Source organism: Coregonus lavaretus, assembly GCF_964263955.1.
Source record: "Coregonus lavaretus genome assembly, chromosome: 32".
NCBI classification, from domain to species: domain Eukaryota; kingdom Metazoa; phylum Chordata; class Actinopteri; order Salmoniformes; family Salmonidae; genus Coregonus; species Coregonus lavaretus.
This window is the reverse complement of record NC_140019.1, coordinates 32,053,112-32,071,036: the sequence shown is the minus strand read 5'-3', so window position 1 is coordinate 32,071,036 and position 17,925 is coordinate 32,053,112. Positions and strand designations below refer to the sequence as shown.

The following is a 17,925-nucleotide window of genomic DNA, read 5'->3' as shown; positions in this document are numbered from 1 at the left end:
ACACACTCACTTCCCCCAGACACACACACACACACACTTCCCCCAGACACACACACACACACACACACACACACACACACACACACACTTCCCCCAGACACACACACACACACACACACACACACTTCCCCCAGACACACACACACACACACACACTTCCCCCAGACACACACACACACACACACTTCCCCAGACACACACACACACACCCTTCCCCCACACACACACACACACTTCCCCCAGACACACACACACACATTTCCCCCAGACACACATACACACACACTTCCCCCAGACACACACACACACACACACACTTCCCCCAGACACACACACACACTTCCCCCCCCCACACACACACACACACACTTCCCCCAGACACACACACACACACACACACACACACACACACACACACACACACACACACACTTCCCCCAGACACACACACACACACACACACACTTCCCCCAGACACACACACACACACACACACACACACACACACACACTTCCCCCAGACACACACACACACACTTCCCCCAGACACACACACACACACTTCCCCCAGACACACACACACACACACACACTTCCCCCAGACACACACACACACACACTTCCCCCAGAAACACACACACACACACACTTCCCCCAGACACACACACACACACACTTCCCCCAGACACACACACACACTTCCCCCAGACACACACACACACGCACACACACACACACACACACTTCCCCCAGACTCACACACACACACACACTTCCCCCAGACACACACACACACACACTTCCCCCAGACACACACACACACACACACACACACACACACACACACACACACACTTCCCCCAGACACACACACTTCCCCCAGACACACACACACTTCCCCCAGACACACTCCACACAGGCACACACACTCCACCCACCACGGTAAGACAAGGTGACTAATCATGAGTGTGTGTCGGCTGGGGGAGGAATCTGACCCTACGATAACTCTAACATTGTCCTTACACAATGACATCATCCCTACACAATGACATCGTCCCTACACAATGGCATCATCCCTACACAACCTCTGCTATTTGCTTTTGGTACAACAACGTGCTGTGTGGAGCCTGTGGAGTTTTGCATTGGAAACGTTATGTTCCATGATGACACACATTGTAAACCAATAAAATTTCAATCAGATGTATTTATAAAGCTCTTTTTACATCATCAGATTTAACAAACACAAGACCACTACAGTCTTTATGTAGACTGTCAGTCGCTAGTAGGCTAATCTTGATACTTATAAGTCTGGAAGGATAGTGTATCGGTAGTGTGTAAATCATGTCTGTAAGTGTTCAGTATATTTTGTTTGTGTGCTCTGTTTTTACTGGCCTAGCTGTTGTGTGTATTTACACTGAGTGTACAAAACATTAAGGACACCTGTTCTTTCTGTTACATAGACTGGCCAGGTAAATCCAAGTGGAAGCTATGATCCTTTATTGATGTCACTTGTTAAATCCACTTCAATCAGTGTAGATGAAGGGGAGGAGACAGGTTAAAGAAGGATTTTTAAGCCTTGAGACAATTGAGACATGGATTGTGTATGTGTGCCATTCAGAGTGTGAATGGGAAGACAAAATATTTAAGTGGCTTTGAACAGGGTATGGTATTAGGTGCCAGGCACACCGGTTTGTGTCAAGAACTGCAACACTGCTGGGTTTTTCTCACTCAACAGTTTCCCGTGTGTATCAAGAATGGTCCATCACCCAAAGGACATCCAGCCAACTTGTCACAACTGACTGTGGGAAGCATTGGAGTCAACATGGGCCAACATCCCTGTAGAACATTTTCTCAACAGTTTCCCGTCCATGCCCCAAGGAATTGAGGCTGTTCTGACTCAATATTAGGAAGGTGTTCTTAATGTTTTGTACACTCAGTGTAGCTTATCGTGTACAAAACTGCTTATCGGGTGTTATGATGAGTTTCTAGGGTATCAAGTGATTACGAATGTAAGGATGTACTTAGACACTTTTGATGGGGAGTTCATATTAGATATTTAACATGGTTAGTTAAACAGAAGGATAGAGCTTTGCCTCTACCATAATATGCCATTTAGCAGACGCTTTTATCCAAAGCGACTTAGTCATGTGCGCATACATTTTTACGTATGGGTGGTCCCGGGGATCGAACCCACTACCCTGGCGTTACAAGCGCCATGCTCTACCAATTGAGCTACAGAGGACCACCTCCGAACTCCAGAACAAAGATCCACTCTCTCTATATATACAAACTGTTACAAGTCTCTCCACGAACATCTGGTAATCATCATGGGCACTCCCATTCTTTGATGTTATTACTCTTTACCCCAAGTCAGTATATCCTGTCCATCAATCATGCTATCATAAACATCAGTAATCTCCTTTGACATAACGGAATGTAGACTCCGTGGCACCAAGCCACTTATCTAGTAACTCTAACCTGGTCCCCACGATACTATGACATGACATCATTACAATCCACTTTTTTTTTTCTTATTTTGTGGCAAGTAAAATTACAGTGGGGAGAACAAGTATTTGATACACTGCCGATTTTGCAGGTTTTCCTACTTACAAAGCATGTAGAGGTCTGTAATTTTTATCATAGGTACACTTCAACTGTGAGAGAAAATCACATTGTATGATTTTTAAGTAATTCATTTGCATTTTATTGCATGACATACAGTGGGGAAAAAAGGTATTTAGTCAGCCACCAATTGTGCAAGTTCTCCCACTTAAAAAGATGAGAGAGGCCTGTAATTTTCATCATAGGTACACGTCAACTATGACAGACAAATTGAGAAAAAAAATCCTGAAAATCACATTGTAGGATTTTTAATGAATTGATTTGCAAATTATGGTGGAAAATAAGTATTTGGTCACCTACAAACAAGCAAGATTTCTGGCTCTCACAGACCTGTAACTTCTTCTTTAAGAGGCTCCTCTGTCCTCCACTCGTTACCTGTATTAATGGCACCTGTTTGAACTTGTTATCAGTATAAAAGACACCTGTCCACAACCTCAAACAGTCACACTCCAAACTCCACTATGGCCAAGCCCAAAGAGCTGTCAAAGGACACCAGAAACAAAATTGTAGACCTGCACCAGGCTGGGAAGACTGAATCTGCAATAGGTAAGCAGCTTGGTTTGAAGAAATCAACTGTGGGAGCAATTATTAGGAAATGGAAGACATACAAGACCACTGATAATCTCCCTCGATCTGGGGCTCCACGCAAGATCTCACCCCGTGGGGTCAAAATGATCACAAGAACGGTGAGCAAAAATCCCAGAACCACACAGGGGGACCTAGTGAATGACCTGCAGAGAGCTGGGACCAAAGTAACAAAGCCTACCATCAGTAACACACTACGCCGCCAGGGACTCAAATCCTGCAGTGCAAGACGTGTCCCCCTGCTTAAGCCAGTACATGTCCAGGCCCGTCTGAAGTTTGCTAGAGGGCATTTGGATGATCCAGAAGAGGATTGGGAGAATGTCATATGGTCAGATGAAACCAAAATATAACTTTTTGGTAAAAACTCAACTCGTCGTGTTTGGACTACAAAGAATGCTGAGTTGCATCCAAAGAACACCATACCTACTGTGAAGCATGGGGGTGGAAACATCATGCTTTGGGGCTGTTTTTCTGCAAAGGGACCAGGACGACTGATCCGTGTAAAGGAAAGAATGAATGGGGCCATGTATCGTGAGATTTTGAGTGAAAACCTCCTTCCATCAGCAAGGGCATTGAAGATGAAACGTGGCTGGGTCTTTCAGCATGACAATGATCCCAAACACACCGCCCGGGCAACGAAGGAGTGGCTTCGTAAGAAGCATTTCAAGGTCCTGGAGTGGCCTAGCCAGTCTCCAGATCTCAACCCCATAGAAAATCTTTGGAGGGAGTTGAAAGTCTGTGTTGCCCAGCGACAGCCCCAAAACATCACTGCTCTAGAGGAGATCTGCATGGAGGAATGGGCCAAAATACCAGCAACTGTGGGTGAAAACCTTGTGAAGACTTACAGAAAACGTTTGACCTGTGTCATTGCCAACAAAGGGTATATAACAAAGTATTGAGAAACTTTAGTTATTGACCAAATACTTATTTTCCACCATAATTTGCAAATAAATTCATTAAAAATCCTACAATATGATTTTCTGGAAAAAAAATTCTCATTTTGTCTGTCATAGTTGATGTGTACCTATGATGAAAATTACAGGCCTCTCTCATCTTTTTAAGTGGGAAAACTTGCACAATTGGTGGCTGACTAAATACTTTTTTTCCCCACTGTAAGTATTTGATCACCTAACAACCAGTAAGAATTCCAGCTCTCACAGACCTGTTAGTTTTTCTTTAAGAAGCCCTCCTGTTCTCCACTCATTACCTGTATTAACTGCACCGGTTTGAACTTGTTACCTGTATAAAAGACACCTGTCTACACACTCAATCAAACAGACTCCAACCTATCCACAATGGCCAAGACCAGAGAGCTGTGTAAGGACATCAGGGATACAATTGTAGACCTGCACAAGGCTGGGATGGGCTACAGGACAATAGGCAAGCAGCTTCGTGAGAAGGCAACAACTGTTGGCGCAATTATTAGAAAATGGAAGAAGTTCAAGATGACGGTCAATCACCCTCGGTCTGGGGTTCCATGCAAGTTCTCACCTTGTGGGGCATCAATGATCATGAGGAAGGTGAGGGATCAGCCCAGAACTACAGGGCAGGACCTGGTCAATGACCTGAAGAGAGCTGGGACCACAGTCTCAAAGAAAACCATTAGTAACACACTACGCCGTCATGGATTAAAATCCTGCAGCGCACGCAAGGTCCCCCTGCTCAAGCCAGCACATGTCCAGGCCCGTCTGAAGTTTGCCAATGACCATCTGGATGATCCAGAGGAGTAATGGGAGAAAGTCATGTGGTCTGATGAGACAAAAATAGAGCTTTTTGGTCTAAACTCCACTCGCCGTGTTTGGAGGAAGAAGAAGGATGAGTACAACCCCAAGAACACCATCCCAACCGTGAAGCATGGAGGTGGAAACATCATTCTTTGGGGATGCTTTTCTGCAAAGGGAACAGGACGACTGCACCATATTGAGGGGAGGATGGATGGGGCCATGTATCGCGAGATCTTGGCCAACAACCTCCTTCCCTCAGTAAGAGCATTGAAGAGGGGTCGTGGCTGGGTCTTCCAGCATGACAACGACCCGAAACACACAGCCAGGGCAACAAAGGAGTGGCTCCGTAAGAAGTATCTCAAGGTCCTGGAGTGGCCTAGCCAGTCTCCAGACCTGAACCCAATAGAAAATCATTGGAGGGAGCTGAAAGTCCGTATTGCCCAGCGACAGCCCCGAAACCTGAAGGATCTGGAGAAGGTCTGTATGGAGGAGTGGGCCAAAATCCCTGCTGCAGTGTGTGCAAACCTGGTCAAGACCTACAGGAAACGTATGATCTCTGTAACTGCAAACAAAGGTTTCTGTACCAAATATTAAGTTCTGCTTTTCTGATGTATCAAATACTTATGTCATGCAATAAAATGCAAATTAATTACTTAAAAATCATACAATATGATTTTCTGGATTTTTGTTTTAGATTCCGTCTCTCACAGTTGAAGTGTACCTATGAAAAAAATTACAGACCTCTACATGCTTTGTAAGTAGGAAAACCTGCAAAATCGGCAGTGTATCAAATACTTGTTCTCCCCACTGTACTTCATCCCCAACAGTTCATATAAAATACAATATTTCCAATCAGTAGTATATATATATATATATCTGACTAGAGCCTAAACTATGCTAGATAACTGAGAATTCACCCCTTTCTACCTTCTATACCTGAATCCAACCTGATTCTCAATATATTTAATCAACAAAGGTATAAATTCTCAGTCATCTATTTATGCGATATCAAACCTCTCAAACCTCTATAGACTCAGTCTGAGTAAAAGATAAACACATAATTAACTACTATATATTCATGCTAATAATCTATGTAGTCAAAACCTTACTTTTATATATATATATATGTGTCACGATCGTCGGGAACAGAGGACCAAGGCGCAGCGTGAAAAGTGAACATATTTATTAAAGAATGATGATGATAACACGAACAAAACAACAAACGATAACGTGACGTCCTCGGTCTCACACAAACCACACTGGAACAAGATCCCACAACCACTGTGGGAAAACAGGCTGTCTAAATATGGTTCCCAATCAGAGACAACCAGCAACAGCTGACACTCGTTGCCTCTGATTGAGAACCATTCTGGCCAACATAGAAATACAACAACTAGAAACGAAAACTCACACCCTGGCTCAACATACTAGAGTCCCCAGAGCCAGGGCGTGACAATATGGAAAAATCCCACATAGACATCCCCAATTTTAAAATGACCCCTTTTTCTGAGACATGCGACCAAGAAAAACATCCATAAAATAAATTGTGACCATCATGACATCATCCCCACAAATACAAAGATCCATGACCATTACTAAATTACATGGATATTATAATCTGGACACATGAATATAAAAATAACAAAAATGTCCATCTTCGTCATCCATGCGCAGTCAGATTAACCCCAAGCTTGTCACTGGTCACTTGGGGCGCTATCTGCTCTACTGAGATAGTCCTGTTTCCATTACATCCCTAAACTATTCATGCTTTAAGAATTCAACCAAAATCAGATCATATGTGTCACGCCCTGACTCTGGGGACTCTTATTTGTTGAGTCAGGGTATGATTTTCTATGTTGTATTTTCTATGTTTAGATCTATTATGTGTATTTCTATGTTGGCCGGGGTGGTTCCCAATCAGAGGCAGCTGTAGCTCGTTGTCTCTGATTGGGGACCATACTTAGGCAGCCTATTGGCAAAAGTGGGTTGTGGGATCTTGTTCCAGTTAAGGTATGTTGTGTTGTGCTGCCTTGGACTTCACGTTTCGTTTTGTTTGTTGTTTTGTCATTGTGTTTAATATTTAATAAACATGTACGCATATCACGCTGCGCCTTGGTCTGACCCGTTCATGAACGAACGTGACAATATGAAAATATCATAACTCCATGATAGTAACCAATTAAGTACTTGCCTAGCAACATAGATATTTACCACTCTAAACATCCACATCAATATCACCCAATACTTAAAATGTATATAATGACTAAAATGTTAATACGTTAACCCAATTAATCAACATATTCATGATTTCATTCACAATCCTCACATTAACTTCCATGTTTCAAACAGTATGATTCAACAATGTCTACTCAAAATAAATCATATAAGTGTATCCTAAGACATTACCATAATGTATCACTGTTTTAACCCATACTATCTATAGAAAACAGTTCTATACTAATACATACTAATGATTCACTTAAATCACTCATGTTATAAATTATAACCAAACAAATTACTTAACTCAACCAAATTTTAAATGACAATTGTTATTGATTCACTTTATCCTTATCAATGAAAATTAAAACCCTCAACTTTATCACCCATTACAACTGTTAGAATGTACACTTATATTAACATACATTATAAACATCCATAATTCAATTATGACTTTCCTCATCCTGATAATAAATACAGATCATTATCTCAATGCATTTTTAATACTATTCATTTAGCAGTGTATATACCTACTACCCAAATTAGCAAATTACCAATTTTATTATCAACACAGCTAAGCAACCCCTCTTTCTCCCGGCACTTAAATCCTCTGGCATCTCTTCATTATGTTCTTCAGACATCTTCACATTTCAAAATGACTTGCCCATAACAATGTCACAACTACAATGTATCATTTGAGTCACCACCAACTCCACAACCTCATTGTCTTTTCCATTTGCCAACCATTATGCCCACATCATTAAAAATGTTGCATTTGAACATATCTTTCTCCATTCTCACTCAATGGTGGACTCCTTTCCCCCTCCTTCGAGATACAAACATGAGAAAATCATTTGATATCTTCGATTGGTTGTTGTAGACCAGTTGCATGTAGAAGTGGTATTTTACAAAAACATCTTCAACGCCTCTGATATTCATCTTCAGCCGGTTCATAGTTTGTTATTTATTTAGGTTCACACTATGCTAGGCCAAATTATCACTGCCATGCATCAAGACACCATCTGTATTTATCTCACTAGAAGACAAACATAACAGTTTAATTTATTACATTTCTAATCCATTAAATCCATACAATCATTTACCATATGACAAATTATTATATTTTAACAATTGTTCTTAATACCAATTTCTAATATACTTCCCAATTTCTGTTCACATCGCTCTGTGTAGCGTCCTTCTTGCATCGCACCAATATGGATTCAAGATTCACTGCTGCAACAGCACACAGACATAAACACAAAAACAAAAACAATGCTCCACAGTGGCAGTTCCATCTTCCTCCTATTATTTTTAACACTCCTACCGTGGGACAAATATATGCACAAATCTCTCTTCTACTGTCCCCTCCATCGAGGTAGCCAGCAACACCTAGAACTAACCACTCCTTCTAAATTCTGTCCAGCTCTGACTTCCATAGTCCTCCACTGCCACATAGTCACCCATGCACAGAAAATGTCCAGATTCTCCTTTCATGTTGGCAGAGTTGCCTTCACCTTTTTGAAATAATGTCTGCATAACATTGTTAGTTGAGACACAATATGCTACGTCTTCTTCTCAGTCAGGAAAAGCCTCTATTAGGAAGTGCACATTCTTGCATCTTGTTATAGTCACTAGTTTCCATAGACATGCCTCCACTACATTCTACCTTAAACCACAAATACATTTTCACCTAAAACTTTTAATCTAACCCATAACACATTAATTACTACTGCTCATATTCTTACTACAATATGCAAATGTACCAATAAATCCTCTTACCATCATTACTACCCCATTTTCTGAACACATGAGTCACAACGTGATTCATGCTTTCAAAAACAAAACACCAACATTGCCTAAATTAAAATGACAAAATTTGATAATACCTCAACTTACTTCTATCCTGTAAAGTAATCCAAGATTAGTACAATTGACTACCATATCAAATGATCCATTATCGTTTACTTGATCAACAACATAGGAAATATCTGTTTCCCCTTCTATTGTTCCTGTCACCCCTGTAAATGTCATATTTCATTCATTCGCCAATACAATCACGTACTCCGTGTAAGTAAGATGTGATATTTTATCCCAGGCATCTATTTTTAAATGGTTTCATACGTTGTCTCCTACTTTCCCTTTAACATAATACTATAGTAGACTTCCATCAATCCTGGGGAAAAAAACTCCCACTCAGAAGACACTAGATAATACCACGTTTCATTAAGTTCACTACACCTTCTAATATAAACCTATAACCCCTTTCTAGTAATTTAATCATCACAACCTGTTACATAGATGTTTTAAAATATAAACCTATTGTTTAATAACTTCATACTTACAAAAAATGTTTACTTAATCCATCATCCTAATAGTAGAAACTATATCCCATTGTTCAACGTACCATAAACAGATGATTGTTTTTAGAATTAATGAACTGTCTGCATAACTCATTGTTGTTTAAACAAACTATATAATGTAATAATAATAATAATAATTACCAATTATCAAATAACGTTCCATATTCAACTATCTAGACATGTTCTTCATATCATCCCAATGCTTCCTACATATGTCAATATTTTATTTATTTATTTTACCTTTATTTAACTAGGCAAGTCAGTTAAGAACAAATTCTTATTTACAATGACGGCCTACACCGGCCAAACCCGGACGACGCTGGGCCAATTGTGCGCCGACCTATAGCCCACTTATCACTACTTCCTTTCACCCTCTTACGAAATCATGTCATTAGTAAATTTTCTCCACAAAGCACTACTACCTAATAACATATTTTCATTCACCTAAATATAAATAATTATTTTAATACCAGTCTTATTAAACGATCCAATTCAACATCAATTCAACATGTCTCATCACCCAATTAACTTACTTACTTTGTAAACCCTCTACAATATCTATTATTCTCTATCGCTAACTTTCCATATAACGGTACCTAAACAAAATATAAATTATTGTGAAGTTATAGTCAAAACAAATAAAACATCCATTCACCGATATGCAACTTTAATTACTATGTTATACTATTCGCTATGTGTTGGTAAGACCATCCCTTTCACATAATGTTATCAATTCACCTAGTAATCTAGGTCAATAGCATCACTGTAAAAGTTTTGCTTTCTGTCCCTTGCTGGGCTCGAACCAGGGACCCTCTACACATATCGACAACATTTACCATCGAAACACCGTTACCCGTCGCTCCACAAAATCTGCGATCCTTGCAAAGCAAGTTAAACAACTACTTCCACGTCGCATAGCAAGTTATGTCACCACTCTAAACGTCACTAATTCGCACCACTAACTAGCTAGCCCTTTCACACCAAACATTCAACCCCCAATGACTTCCTTCTCCACAGCAACCACTGATCCCTGTACACCTAACGTAACCCATAATGTCCCTTACAGCGCTCTCACGTTTCAGCGAGCCCCAATGGTTAACACCCGCAGACAAAAAACATGGAAATTCTTAATTTTTAAAAAACTGGTAGACAAAATAAAACACACTCTCAAACAGCGTTCTTCATTTACCTCTATCATAGGGTTAAAAAATTAACGTAACAACATTAACCATCCTAAATTGCTGTAGTAACGTCATGTTTGGTTCAGTTGATCTATTACGATAGTATGTCCATACTACTTCTGTATTGACCTCAACCAAAAGTTGCCATAGTCCTCAGTCAATGTTATATTTCCTTTTATTCTCCGAACCTGCTTCACTTCCCATAAAGATAAGACATTCGCTTCTCTATGCGTCCTAAACTACATTCTATTCCCCCTGTAATCAACTAAGATTATAGCCACAGCTCAACAGTGTTGCCAATTTAGCGACTTTGTCGCTATATTTAGCGAGTTTTCAGACCCCTCTAGCGACACATTTTCAAAAAAGTGACTAGCGACAAATCTAGCGACTTTTAGGACAGCCAATAGCTACTTTCCTTACTGAGGAGTTGGCATCACTGCAGCTCATATGAAACCACCAAAATCAGAATATATCAGATGTAGGTTAACTGTCCTTTCTAAGTAGGCTACAAGTGACGCCAAACACTTGTTGTATTTTACCATCATATATTGAATTTATCCATATTATCAATATCCAATTTATTTATAGACATTATGCCACCATTCTCAATTGTTTAATCTAGCAAACCCTTAGTCAACGGCAAAAAAATTACTATCACGCAATTGTCTCTCCATACCTGTTAAATAAGTGAGTCTTTCTATTTAAACCACAACACGCTACAAATCTTCATTCAACATCAACAAACCAAATACTCCGTAGTACCCGTTCAAGCAACACATACCAGCAATTGAATTACACTCATAAATACAGATTTTACTCTATGTCATTGAAATGACAAATACATTCCACAAATAGCGCCATTACAATGTTTTGTCATCTTACCCTCTGATACAAAATAAAGTACCTTCACTTCACTACGTTAGCTCTACCCTGATAATTAGTTCAATGGAACCCTATATTGGCTTTGTACTATATTATACATTACGTCTATAACCACATTACTTATGGTCAGTTTATTCCTTAAACCTTATCTCTATCACATGATCCAACAACAGTACAAACTTAGAAAACCCACATTAATTATTTTTCCACCCATGACGTACGTCTACGTTTGGGTGAGCAAGTTAATACATATATAACGTTAGAAACTTCTAGGTACTCACATCAAATAATCCCTTCGTGGTGTTTTTAACCATTCTTAATCGACACAAATCACTTCTTCAAACATTTTACCAGCGGAACCAATAATAGACTGTAATTTCCCGGACACTGCCCTGCCTGTCCATAAAATACAGACCTTTCTACTACTCTCTAAAATAACCTCACAATCTCCATACCACTCCTTGATATTCAATGACTTAATTATGTTATATATCGTAACTTCTTATCCAAACTTATATCAAATTATTATACCCATTTTTAGAACTTATTAGGCACTCTTCAGATTCAAATTATCTTCTGCTATTTGTTCATAAGAGAGCCCATGTTGTCCCATTCAATTACTTAACTTCGTTAGCTGACTTTTTCTCCTTATAACTTAAATTTCATTGCCATCGTGCGCTCATTAAATCACTTGCTACATACGCCTCTTTAATATAATGTAAATCCCATTTAGTGTTTCTTACAACGATATTGTCCATGACATATTTTCACGCTATCTGTAACTTATCCCTTTAAAAAAAAAAAAAAAACGTACTCATTATTTGTCCATGCGGATAAATCACCAAGATATGGTCCCCCATTAAAAAATCCTAATTTACTTAATTTACATTACTTTTACAAGAGACTTATTCTAAATGTGGATTTGTCTGTTATAATTTTGTCACTTCCTGTCTTTCTCTTCGAGTTAAATGAAGCTCTGATTTACTCATAATGGTGACTGTTTTTTTAGTTTTTTTAATATATATATATATATATATATATATATATATATATATATATATATATATATATATATATATATATATATACCAGTCTACTAAGCTGGCCATTCATTACTGCTATTAGTACATGCAATATTAGTAATTCAATACTTAAATAAAATCCCCATCCTGATATGTATTAAAATTTAGTTTGCCTTTAAATGTCATTTTGGTGCTATGATTCAATATGTTACATTGCGTTGGCTCCATCTCCTGTCCGTTTTGAGTAATTCACGTCTAATTCTCTCCTCATTTTATAATGTTCTACCACAGTAGTCTTAAACATTCATGGCCTCAAACCATATCCTTGATCAAACTCTTAAATATTCATGGCCTCAAACCATGTTCTTCTGAAACATTAATGGCCTCAAACCATATCCTATATAATGTTTTTTAAACATTCATGGCCTCAAACCATAATGATAAAGGGTTCTAACATTTATCCCTAAGTCTGCTGAGGACTTGAACCTCACAACTTTTAACCTTTTTAGTATTGTCTTTTTACTAAGGACTGTATTTTAACCTTCAACCGTAGGCCTCGAACCTACACCAAAATACCTTATAGGGCCTTTATAACCTTCTACCAAGGATTCGCACCTCTTCATCATGGCCTCAAACCATATCCTTGATTCATGGACTCAAACCATATCTCTTTCGACACAGGACTCGAACCTATGTACCAAAATACCTTATTCTATTTCATAATGTCGTACACTGTATAATCTCGTCATGTTGAGGACTCAAACATCTGACCTATGTTATCGTAGTACACATTAAAAGACCCTACGCCCACTATTGTTACACCCTTTCTCCTTCATTTCTGTTTTTTTTAATCATTACTCTGACCGAACCCTTCTTAGAATCATAGCACCCTATTATTGTCTAATTTGATAATTCTCCTTACATCCCACTAAATAACTCAATACCACTCATCGTCCCCCTTTTTAAAATATAGAATTTTAAAAGTCCGTTACAACTAAGTCTTACCACAGATAAGCAGAATTTGACATAATCAAAAAAATATGAAAGTCTGCATACCTGTTAGTTTGGCTGTAAACTGCATCCTGTTCGTTTAGACGCCAATCTGTTATGATGAGTTTCTAGGGTATCAAGTGATTACGAATGTAAGGATGTACTTAGACACTTTTGATGGGGAGTTCATATTAGATATTTAACATGGTAACATGGTTAGTTATAACAGAAGGATAGAGCTTTGCCTCTACCATCTCCGAACTCCAGAACAAAGATCCACTCTCTCTATATATACACTCTGTTATAAGTCTCTCCACGAAGATCTGGTAATCATCATGGGCACTCCCATTCTTTGATGTTATTACTCTTTACCCCAAGTCAGTATATCCTGTCCCTCAATCATGCTATCATAAACATCAGTAATCTCTTTTGACATAACGGAATGTAGACTCTGTGGCACCAAGCCACTTACAGTGGGGGAAAAAAGTATTTAGTCAGCCACCAATTGTGCAAGTTCTCCCACTTAAAAAGATGAGAGAGGCCTGTAATTTTCATCATAGGTACACGTCAACTATGACAGACAAAATGAGGGAAAAAAATCCAGAAAATCACATTGTAGGATTTGTAATGAATTTATTTGCAAATTATGGTAGAAAATAAGTATTTGGTCAATAACAAAAGTTTCTCAATACTTTGTTATATACCCTTTGTTGGCAATGACACGTTTTCTGTAAGTCTTCACAAGGTTTTCACACACTGTTGCTGGTATTTTGGCCCATTCCTCCATGCAGATCTCCTCTAGAGCAGTGATGTTTTGGGGCTGTCGCTGGGCAACACGGACTTTCAACTCCCTCCAAAGATTTTCTATGGGGTTGAGATCTGGAGACTGGCTAGGCCACTCCAGGACCTTGAAATGCTTCTTAAGAAGCCACTCCTTCGTTGCCCGGGCGGTGTGTTTGGGAACATTGTCATGCTGAAAGACCCAGCCACATTTCATCTTCAATGCCCTTGCTGATGGAAGGAGGTTTTCACTCAAAATCTCACGATACATGGCCCCATTCATTCTTTCCTTTACACGGATCAGTCGTCCTTGTCCCTTTGCAGAAAAACAGCCCCAAATCATGATGTTTCCACCCCCATGCTTCACAGTAGGTATGGTGTTCTTTGGATGCAACTCAGCATTCTTTGTCCTCCAAACACGACGAGTTGAGTTTTTACCAAAAAGTTCTATTTTGGTTTCATCTGACCATATGACATTCTCCCAATCCTCTTCTGGATCATCCAAATGCACTCTAGCAAACTTCAGACGGGCCTGGACATGTACTGGCTTAAGCAGGGGGACACGTCTGGCACTGCAGGATTTGAGTCCCTGGCGGCGTAGTGTGTTACTGATGGAAGGCTTTGTTACTTTGGACCCAGCTCTCTGCAGGTCATTCACTAGGTCCCCCCGTGTGGTTCTGGGATTTTTGCTCACCGTTCTTGTGATCATTTTGACCCCACGGGGTGAGATCTTGCGTGGAGCCTCAGATCGAGGGAGATTATCAGTGGTCTTGTATGTCTTCCATTTCCTAATAATTGCTCCCACAGTTGATTTCTTCAAACCAAGCTGCTTACCTATTGCAGATTCAGTCTTCCCAGCCTGGTGCAGGTCTACAATTTTGTTTCTGGTGTCCTTTGACAGCTCTTTGGTCTTGGCCATAGTGGAGTTTGGAGTGTGACTGTTTGAGGTTGTGGACAGGTGTCTTTTATACTAATAACAAGTTCAAACAGGTGCCATTAATACAGGTAACGAGTGGAGGACAGAGGAGCCTCTTAAAGAAGAAGTTACAGGTCTGTGAGAGCCAGAAATCTTGCTTGTTTGTAGGTGACCAAATACTTATTTTCCACCATAATTTGCAAATAATTTCATAAAAAATCCTACAATGTGATTTTCTGGAAAAAAATGTCTCAATTTGTCTGTCATCGTTGACGTGTACCTATGATGAAAATTACAGGCCTCTCTCATCTTTTTAAGTGGGAGAACTTGCACAATTGGTGGCTGACTAAATACTTTTTTCCCCCACTATATCTAGTAACTCTAACCTGGTCCCCACGATATTATGACATGACATCATTACATTAAGTGTAGGAACTGCTTATCGTGTGTGTGTGTGTGTATGTAGCAGCAGGGTCGGGGTCAATTCCATTTAAATTCCAGCCAATTCAGAAAGTAAACCAAATTCAAATTCCAAATGTTCCTAATTAAAAAGTATTGAAGAGAATTGGAAATGGAATTTCAGTATACTTCCTGAATTGACTGGAATTTAAATGGAATTGACCCCAACCCTGGTAGCAAGTGCACTGTAACTACATTGTGTGTGTGTATTACATGAGTGTGATGTGTGTGTGTATACATTAGATGAGTGTGTAACTGAGTTGTGGTCTGCCTCCCCAGCGATCCGAGGCTTCTCTCCTCAACATAAGATCAATAGCTTTGCGGAGGCCAAGGGTCTGGACCGGATCAACGAGCGCATGCCCCCCCGCCGTGACGCCGTCAACAGTGTGGGCCTCTCCATGGGCCGCATGAATATGGAGGAGCCCAACGGCACCGACAACAACAGCAATATACAGGGATGATGCACACACACACATTTACACATAAACACTAATACACACTCTTAAACACACACTTAGATATAAAGTACATACCAACAAATACACACACTTGACTTACACACAAAGTAAAACACAGTTATGGTAAACACACACATACTTAGACATACACTTAAACAAGGATCATACAGAACACACAGTAAACATATAGACCTACTGTATACACTAATGGTACACACACCATCCTCCTCCCCCTACCCTGGCCTGTTGCTCCCCAGCCCACCTCTCTACCAGTGTGGCAAGACTGTGCCATGGATGGTTAAGGCCTCCTACGGACAAACTGTACTGCAGGTTCCATTACTACCTGGACACACACACTACTAGAGGCCCCTGACTTGACCAACTGACCACACCATACTACGGAACACTCTACTGGAAGTTCTGGAACATTCCAATGCAAAACAAAGAGCTAGTGTTCTGTTCTCATTGTGTAGTGGCTGGGTGACGGATGTTACCTTTCTGTTGTGTCGGGGAAGGGGAGGCATGTAGGTGAGAGATCGACGGGGGCTAAGGTGGCATGCGGGGGAGGGACTTTCAGTCCGTGATTTACAGTTTCCTCTTCTCATTTTAAAACAGGAAGTTGTGTCAGCCCTGTCAGTGGTTTACTTCATTCACTTTATTTTATAAGATAGCTAGATGGATAGGGAGATGGACTGGATGTTTGTCATGACGTCCGTGGGTTTATTTGTGTGTGTGCATTTGCGATTGTGTGCGTCTGTGCGGGTGAAATTTGAATGGCATGTTCATCTGCAAACATGGTAGTGCTATCGAACATGTTTTGCAACTAGTACTATATGATAATAACAGGACATTGAAATTAAACATATTATTTATTAACTTCAAGCAAAATACGATGTTGTCAGAAGGTTCAAAATGTAGTCTTATTACCTGAGTGTTGTCTCTCGATCTTATTTTATAAGCCAATATGCTCCACTGGCCAGTTAGCCAGCGCTGAGGTGGCACAGACAGTTCACAGTACACTCACTACACTCCAGGCAGATTGCCTCTAAAGTCAGATAAGCAAAACTGACCTTACATCAGTTTTAGGAGCAATGTCTGTCTATTCCACTCTTATGTTCTATTGCTACCAAGTCAGAGTTTATTTCCAAAACTGATCTTATTTCAATTTTAAGGGCAACTTTTTACTACTTTTACATATTCCACTTGCTGGGACTATCTACACTTTTATGTTCTATTGCTGCCAAGTCAATCTTATAAATAGAAAGCATAGAATGGACACCTGTATCAGAGATTGAAATGTACAAATAACTATGATAGATTGGCTGTTTTGTTGGCATGCAATCAGAATCAGCAATGAGTGAAGTCCGTTCTATGCATTCCATTTTTATGGTGTCCTCTTATATGCTGTCCAGTAGCCTATAACCTGAGTTGGCTGTACTGGAATAAGTCCCTATATACGCTATTTTGTTCTACTTTGAAAATGAAATGAAGTGTTTTTGGCTGAGTGTGAGCAGTGACTAACAGAAGGTTATTTATTTGTAAAGCATTTATAAATGCATCAGTGCATGCAGTTAAGTTATTTGATAATAATAATGTGAAATTCTATTTGTGCCGTGTTTCAGTATGGTAAGTTATTTTTCTCTTCTTGCTTCAAATTAACTAAGGGATAATATTTATTTTGTGAAAGAAACATTTTCCAGTTTTTATTTTATTTTGTGATTTAGGTTTT

The 17,925-nt window shown here is 39.6% G+C and overlaps 1 pseudogene across 1 annotated transcript in view; it reads left to right on the top strand.

The window, feature by feature from the left end:
• Nucleotides 1-17,513, top strand: part of LOC311107804 (protein phosphatase 3 catalytic subunit alpha-like) — a 42,917-nt pseudogene extending 25,404 nt beyond the window's left edge. Inside the window, exon 14 of the transcript XR_014615883.1 lies at nt 16,018-17,513. The product of XR_014615883.1 is annotated as a protein phosphatase 3 catalytic subunit alpha-like (transcript). The remainder of the gene's footprint in view (nt 1-16,017) is intronic.
• Nucleotides 17,514-17,925: the final 412 nt, after the last annotated feature.